We start from the raw sequence: 9,357 nt of genomic DNA on the forward strand, positions 1-9,357 counted from the left end.
TACTTGGCTTTAGTTGGCATGAAATAATTTTCAACAACAGAACTGCCCACTACAAAAGCAAACAAACAAACAAACAAACAAAAAACAGTCCAGGTTTTGTACTAGGAATTGAACTCACAGCCCTTAAATTTTAAGGCAGGCTCTCTAAGCAGCTGAAGTAATCCCTGATCCCTTGGTCTCTATAATCATTACTGTCTTCAAAGATGCTCATTTTATGCTAATGTACACCCACAGCTGAGATACACTAAAAAAAAGTGGTTTGAAAATAATCTAGAATAAGAGTAACCATTTGTATTGACTTTCTGACCAGACTGGAGCAGCACACTGTGCATAAGGCTCTCACTGCAAGTTCTAAAATTGTCATTTGGGATTGGATTTCAGGTCAATGTTTCAACATGATTATTTTATTTACCCCTTAAAATATAACTTATCTGAGCATCTGTTTTCCACTTATGTAAAACGGGTGATAATGCCTATGAATTATATAGGTAAAACAACTTGTCTTGTTCTTTTCATTGGGCCCTCTGTCTGGAAGTTTTTTTGCATATATTACACAAGGTTTTATTCTTAAAAGTACTCCATTTTGGAGAGTTAGCTAAATTGCCTTTCTCAAATGTCACATTTTTTATTCTTTATTTTTCATTTACAATTAATTAATTTTATTTAGTTAATTGTAGAGTGACAACCCATAGAGTGAATCAAGTACATCTGATTTTTCATATATCTTCATATTTTTTCTTTTATTTTCTTTTTTTCTTTTTTTTTAATTTTTATTTTGACCAATGTGCATTACAAATCTTTCACTGCATCATTTATGGAACATAGTGACAATGAATGAGGGGCATTCCCACCACCAGTGTTGACCTCCCTCCATCCCTATTCCCAGCATGCATCCCACATCTCCCTCCTCTACCCCCCAGTATGCCAGTGCAACTGGTCTCCACTTTACAGTTTGTTGTAGATTGAGCATCCATTCCACCGTCATTGGAGATAAAAAAAAAGGATAAGAAAAAGGGGAGAAAAAAATTTGGTAACAACTACCAAAAAAAGAAAGGAGAAAAGAAAAAAAAAGAAAAATGGAGGAAAAAAGAAAAAAATGGACCCAGCAAATAAAAATAAAAATAAATCTCTAAATAATAACCACATGGGTGAAAAAGAAAGAGAAAAGTGGAAGAACAAAGAGAAGGAAAATAAAGTCAAAAACTAACAAATCAAAACAAAACAAGAACAAGTATGGGTGCTGTGGTGGTGGGGTTTGGTGTTCCCCCCACTTTTTTTTTCTTTTTGCATAAGCACAGTAAGCATTGGGGAAGAAAAGGAATTCCCGTGGCCTAAGAGATTCAGGGTTTCTCCATCCTTGAAGCATACCATCATGGGATCAACCCCTAGCTCCATATATACTCATTACCCCATCCCAAAGGCTTTTTTTGATGCTAGGAAAGTTTCCTCTCGGTTGTGTATGAGAAATTCAAGCCACTGTAGCTAGCAATCTTGGTATTTGCGCAGGTTATAGGTCAGGTTCTAGGATAGAGTCTTTCCGGTTCTAGAGGTTCCTATGCATCGTTGATGTGGTGCTCAGTCTTCTGTAACACTTGCTCCCTGATTTCGTTAAGTCCCTAGGCTGAAGCCTAGGATAATATGGATCCAAAGGTTCTGCTCAGTCTCTGTTGTCCAAGTTGGACCTCTGCAATAAGACATCTTGTTGTTGTTGTTGTTGTGGTTGATGTTGTTCTTTATGTGTCCTGGACTACAGCCTAGGATAGGGTTTTCCTTATTAGTCCCAAGGCAGGCTCTGTTCAGTCACAGTTGTCAAAGTCAGTTTTCTGTTGTTGGTGCTCTTATTTTTCACAGTTCAAAGGACAATAGCTCTTCTGATTTCCATTTAGTTTTAGGTGATGTAATAGGATAGCCTGGTCTTAGGTCAAGTTTTCCTTTCCTCGTTGACATATCAAAAACTGGCACAAGTTGGTGCCAGAGTAGTGTTATAAATCTCCCAATGGAGCTTAGTTCCTGGTGGTGTTGCCCAGAGCTGTATCATTTCTACGTCGGGGATCTGAGGTTTCAGATTAGACTAACACTGTCCAATCTCCTGGGGACTGGTTGCATCCACATGACACATGTTCAGGATGGGAGGCACCCTTCTGCTATAAAAAGTGAGTTCTTATTCCTAGAAGATAAGATCTTGTTTCTCTGTCTATGGTTTCCCCTTTTTTTACTGTGCCCATACAAAAACGTATGGTATATCTTCATATTTTAATAAATGAACAATGAGAGGCTGGAGCGGTGGCACAAGTGGTAGGACATATGCCTTGCACGTTGCTGACCTGGTTTGGACTGCAGTTTGATTCCCCGGTGTCCCATATGGCCCCCTAAGCCAGGAGTGCTTTCTGAGCACATAGCCAGGAGTAACCCCAGAGCATCACCAGGTGTGGCCAAAAAACAGAAAACAAAAATCAAAATAAAATGAACGAGAAAGTTTCTAGGCTTCAGAGATAATTATCCCATAATTTAGTGATATGAGTCATTTTATGTTACTTCATGGTTTCTTTGATTCAAAAAACTAGGGGTAATACCTTTATTATGTTAGGGAATATCACTGGATTGTTCAAATCTAGTGAACCAGAAGTAGTAACTAGACTTATCACAACTCTCGACATGTCATAAGGTGATATGTAAATCTATCTAAAAGGTTGATAGGAAATTTCTTGGAATCTAGTGGTGTGAAGCATACAAAAATATAAATAAATTTTTAGAAGTTGCAGGCAATATGGAAGTATAAACCATCTGAAAACATTCAAAGTCAAATAGATGACAGCTACACAAAGACCAACTGAGCCTATACAATTCTTGGGCAGTATAATAGGGTTTATCAAGAAAATAATTTCTCTTTTACAGAAAGCATGAGAGCTTATTTGTGAATGCATATAATCCTGTTACAACTTTTAATTAACACTTCCTTCTTAAACTTAATTTTTTGCTGCCATTCTAACTATACTTTATTTTTCTTTTCAAAAATTTTATTTAAAGAATTATGATTAACAAAGTTATTGATAGTTGACTTTTACACATATACTTCAACAACAATTTCACCACCAATGTCAACTCCCATAACAAATATTGTAATATTCATCATCATTGCCTTCTTTATTTCTGCATCAAAACTTTTCATCAGATATTCTTATAGCTCACACCCAAAAAATGTTACTGTCCTTCAAAATTTTCCCTTCTAATTTCCTTAAGATGATTTATATGGGTCTTTGTTATCCAAAACAAAATCTTCACTAAATCAACTTAACTCTGATTTTGAAAAAATTAAATAAACTAGTATGGATAACTTTGTGAAGCTGAATGGTAACTAATAAATATAAATAATTTTAAGTCATAAAATACAGATGATCAAATAAACTAAACTAATGGAAGCATTGTAAAAGTGAATAGGAGATTAAATTGTCTCAAAATTATGTTCATTGAGAAATAAAGAAGCAGAGAAATTTGCTAGGGACAAGAAAAATTCTCAGAAAGCACCTATATTTCCCTAAACATTCAAATCTATCATATAGAATTGATGACATCATATGCATAGTGGGGAAAAAATAAGTTCTTGGAAAGAAAATTTTAAAGTGTAAGATGTTCTTTCTTACTCAGGATATTCAACTTAAAGCTGGTTAAGAATGTGGTAATTTAAACTGGATGACATTTAAAGTCTTAGTAATATAAACAAGTTACATAAATTTTGTCAAAGATATAGTACAAGATATTTTAGGTGCTTGTCTTGAATGCAGCTGACCTCAGTTCAATCTCCAGAGCATATATAGTCACCTGGCCAGTGATGCCAGAGCACAGAGCCAAAGTCACTTCTGAACACTTTTATGACCCCAAAACAAAAACATAATATAATTCGAATAAATTTTTGAAATAAAAGGAAATAATTTTTATTTTACCAAACTATTTTTCTCTTTTACAAAATAGGCTAGACTAGTAACCACCATGTTTAACTATAGTGTTAGAAGAATTTAGAAGGAAGTTGGCCACGTGCTATGGTGAATATAGACCTATAACACTGAAAGCTTTAATCTGTCATCAATAATTTTGATGATACATTTTTAATTTAAGAGATGATAAATTTTAATTAATAATATTTTGTTTTATTTTATTTGGGGGGTTGATTTTTCTTGTATTATTTTAGGTTTTTCTTCCTTTTTTCCCTTTCTTTTCTTAAACTGATATAGTCTCTAAGGACTCCTCCCTTTTTTTGCTTGTTTGAATTTTTGCCCCTCCCTTTTTTCTTTTTTCTTTTTTCTTTTCTTTTTTTTCCTTACCTTTGGTCAAAATAAAAATTATTAATAAAAAAAGGAAAATTAAATCACAGATTTGCCATTGACAAAACTACCCTTTAAATATTGCTATTTAGTTCCTGTCCATGTTGAAATATTCCTTAGGAATCAGGTATTAGGGGCCAGCGAGGTGGTGCTAGAGGTAAGGTGTCTGCCTTGCAAGCGCTAGCCAAGGAAGGACTGCTGTTCGATCCCCTGGCGGTCCCATTATGGTACCCCCAAAGCCATGGAGCATTTCTGAGTGCCTTAGCCAGGAGTAACCCCTGAGCATTCAAACGAGTGTGGCCCTGAAAAAACCAAAAAAAAAAAAAAAGGTAATCAGGTTTTAGGTGTTTTATTGCATAGAGAACATATACCAATTCAACAATAAAAAAATATATTCCCCTCTTATGATGTTTAGATTTCAGAGTAAATAAAAAGATATATAAGAAATAGATAAAATTATATTCTGTATACAATGTACATGCATCTACATTGTGTAAGATAATCAATAATATTCCTTTTAGATAAAATTACTAGTAGATACAAATGACAACAGAAAATTTGCATAGAATGCATTAACATATCCTATGCAAATTTCTTTCCTTCTGGGATTTCCCTCTTCTTACTTCTCTACTTTTTAATAAACTTTTCTTACTTCTAAAAAAATGTGCTAGTTAAGAGGAACAAATGAAATTCAGAGAATAATTCTCAAGTACACACTTCCAAATAATCTTATTTTAAAAAATACAAAAATATCAGCAGGGAAATATTTCTCTTCCACAGTCCCACTCATCTATATAAAGATATTTAATTTATGTGACTGAGTTAAATAATATGCATGATTTAGAGTTGATCTCATCTTCTTTTATAACACAGAGTTACATAAATTGAATGTGAACACATTAAATTATCATTAATTGTAATAGACTAGTCTTTGGTAACCCATTCTTAGTGCATGGTTGTCCTGAGTATACAACTAATATATCTTAAAACAACCTAAATAATAATAATGATGGATGACAAACTTTTCAAGAGCTTTGCCAAATAAAATGTTTTAACCAGGAAATAAATGTTAAGTCTTTTAGCTTTCTGTACACACTTTCAATAATGGTGTATGGCTCTGTTTATCTTTCCTGAAAGGTATAATTCTTTATTGTTACTGGTTCAGTAAATGAAGCTGACAGATCTTTCAACGTTTTCTTCTATTATCATGCATTTTGGAATGTCTGGGTTATTTTACTCCTGACACTACATCCTTGACCAAAGATGTTCTTCCATTTAAAAAAATTAAGTCAAACTATAGGTTTTCGACTGCTTATATTCTCGCTTCTATTTTTTTCTCTTTATCAACATAACTTTGTTTACTTAATATTAGGTCAAGAATAAGTAGTATGTTACAGCACAACAAACAATAAAAATAGCTTTTTTCTTTTTAAGTAATATTTCAGATTATAAAATATATTTAATGTATCTTCTAAGAAGATATAAAACCACTGTATATTTAGGAACTCTAAAAGCAAGATGTTGCAGTGTATAGAATTGGATATGGAGATAGACTACTTGGGTTTGCATCTTGCCTTTCTTATTTTTACCAAAGCCTTAGGTTGCTAGTGATTTGCCTTAATTTTTTATTGTTCCCCTTTTTTGGTAGAAGCCCTCTCAGTAGTGCTTATGAGTTACTCTTGAATCTGTGCTCTGTCTTGACTTAATCTTCTTAACTATAAAATAAAAATAGTAATACAAAAGTTCACTTTGAGATTGGTTAAGGTAACACTTGAGGCCTATGATACAGCTGGCAGACAATCAGCATTGTTCAGGAGTCTCTAGGGCTTCACTCAATAATTGTGGGTTGAAGTATGAAGAGTCCGGAGGGCCCCTATAATGATATAGGTAGAACCATGATCAAGATGATTTCTTGAATGAGCCCTAGACTTGAATATTAATACTTCCTAATACTATAGTTCCAGATGCCTTTTAATAGATTTTATTTTTTCAAGGTAGTTTGGGTTTATAAAATAATTGAAGTTTTCCCTATTAATACTTGCATTATGTGGTCCATTGGTCATTATTACTCATATAATATTGCTACATTAACATTAATTGAAGTTCTTAGTTTATATGTGTTCACTCTGTTGTTTTAGAACTTAATGGATTTTACAAAATCCTAATGCCATTTACCTACTATTATAGAATAATAAAGAAAAGTTTTGAAGCCCATTAGGGACAAAGGGATAGACTAAAAAGGGATAGATAGGATCAATAGGTTCCTTCAACCTGGAAAGCCAGCACCGAACACGAAAAGCTGTCAGAGAAGGGACCTGGAGCTACTCTATATCTGTTTCTTCTCACAGAGGAAATATTCCTTCAGAAAAACTCCCTTTAGAGATGTTTGACCATTTATCCTGAACTACAGAGTCCCTCTGATATGTAAAAGCTTCGCCTGATTATATTAGTGGAGATAATTTTTTGTGGAATGTTGCCCTTGTTCTTCTGATGATTGAAAAAACAATGAATATTGAATGTTACAGAGACTTGGTGCTCTCAATCCAGTTATCCCAGGCTTTCCTCTCACTCTATCTTGTCTTTTTAATCCTGGGCTGTGATCTGCTTCAGATCTGTCCACTCCGTTCTGAGTAAATGCCCTAAAATTGCCATGTGTTCCAGTTACATATCTTTCTTTCCTCTAAATTCCTGAAAATCTTTGATCTTATTGTCCCTGAAATTTTGTTTTTTTGTCAGATTGTCACATACTAAAAGCAGCTTAATCATATTTATCTCTTCAGGTATTAATATTAATTAAACTTTCCATGATTTCTTTTGCATTTAGTCAATAAATTTTTATTGGGACCTGAGCTATAGCGCAGCAGTAGGGCGTTTGCCTTGCACTCGACTGATCCAAGACAGACCTCTGTTCGATCCCTGGCATCCCACATGATCCCCCAAGCCAGGAGCCATTTCTGAGCGCATAGCTAGCTAGGAATGTCACCCCTGAATGTCACCAGGTGTGGCCCCAAAACAAAACAAAACAAAAAAAACTATAATGGAAGGGGGCTGGAGTGATAAAACAGCAGTAAGGTATTTGCTTTGCAGGTGGTCAACACAGGACCAACCACGGTTCGAATCCAATCTGGGCATCCCATAAGGTCCCCTGAGCCTGCCTGGAGTGTCTTCTGAGCACAGAGCCAGGAGTAATTCCTTCCTGAGCGCTTCCAGGCTTGACACCAAAACCAAAAAGAAACAAAAATAAACCATGATGTATAAAAAAAAATCAAATGTACAGATTATCTTGTGCCATCAATTAATATAATCACATATAATTAATAATCCAGAGTTGATATTCAAGTTGGTACCAATAAATTATTCTTTTGCTTTAGACATTTTGATCATTTGCTGGAGTAACCAAATTCTGAAGAATTAATTAGGAAAGGAAGTATGTCAGGAAAAGGATATACTTCATAATTATCTTTTATTTAATTAAATAATTTTAATTAGCCTAATAATATTTATAATTTGTTATCACTGCTGGTGGGAATTCTGTCTAGTTTAACCTTTATGGAAAACAATATGGAGATTCCTCAAAAAACGAAATTGAGCTCCCATATGATCCAGCAATACCACTCATAGGAATATACCATAGGAACACAAAAACACAATACAAAAATGTTTTCCTCACACCAATATTCATTGCAGCGCTATTTCCAATAGCCAGACCCTGGAAACAATCAAGATGCCCTTCAACAGATGAATGGCTAAATACATTGTGGTACATATACACAATAGAATACTATGTAGCCATCAAGAGAGATGAAGTCAGGAAATTTTTGTATACATGGATGTGCATGGAATCTATTATGCTGAGTAAAATAAGTCAGAGGGACAGAGATAGACACAGAATAGTTTTGCTCATCTGTGCTATTTAAGAAAATTAAATACATTTTTATAATAGCCAGTGACAATAGAGATGAGGTCTGAAAGGACTGGCCCACACTATATGAACCTTATGGCAGGAGTGGTGAGTTTAATTTGAGAAATAGCTAAACCAACAACTATCATGATAGTGGTAGTGAATGAGAGAAGTAGAATACCTGTCTCAAATACAGGCAGGGGATGAATAAGGAGGGAGACGGGGGGCATTGGTGGTGGGAATGCTGCACTGATGAAGGGGATGTTCTATTTATGACTGAACCCCAAATACAATCAATTTTGTAACCATGGTGCTTACATAAAGAGATTATTTAAAAAATAAAATATACCTGTGTATTGTGTTCACACAGGTTAACTTTCTTACATATAAAGTGCTGGTCATGCTGATGGATTCTTCAAGCATCAATGTTGACCAGATTAATGGCCAATATTGGCCATCTTCTTAGAGAAAAACATGAAAAGAATTTGCATTAATATGTGGAAAATTCTAATCTGCATGAAAGAATTAATATATTCAACATATATTTAATTCAGTATTAAAAAGAAACATATACACAAAAGATATGGATAGAATCTGACTGAGTGAAAAAATAACAGGAATAGAGAACCTAAAATAGTCTTCACAAACTACGACACAACAGTATTGAGATCATCTGAGATCAATGTGAAGTTCATGAGCAAAACTATTCCCATGGCTATCTGCCAGGAATCTTACTATGTCACTATTAGAAATTATACATTTGGTATATATATTAAAATATATTATATTAAAATATAAATATCCAAGAGTAAGACACATCATGCTATTATTAGTCTGCTCTGAAAAAACATATGACTGAAACTAAGTTATAAGAAAGCACTTTTTGTCAGGGAAATAAAGTGTCAAAGAAGTGAAGAGATCATTCATAGTTTATGCAATTATATATATAAATGAGGAAGAAGGAAACTAAAATGATAGATGAAGGGGTGGCTATATTGATAATTTACAGTGCAAACAATTTTAGCCTTTTTTTTTTTTGTTTGTTTTGTTTTGGGCACAACCGAGCGTTGCTCAGGGGTTACTCCTGGCTGTCTGCTTCAGAAATAGCTCCTGGCAGGCACGGGGACCATATGGGAC

This window comes from Suncus etruscus, chromosome 4 (genome assembly GCF_024139225.1).
Source record: "Suncus etruscus isolate mSunEtr1 chromosome 4, mSunEtr1.pri.cur, whole genome shotgun sequence".
Taxonomy (NCBI): domain Eukaryota; kingdom Metazoa; phylum Chordata; class Mammalia; order Eulipotyphla; family Soricidae; genus Suncus; species Suncus etruscus.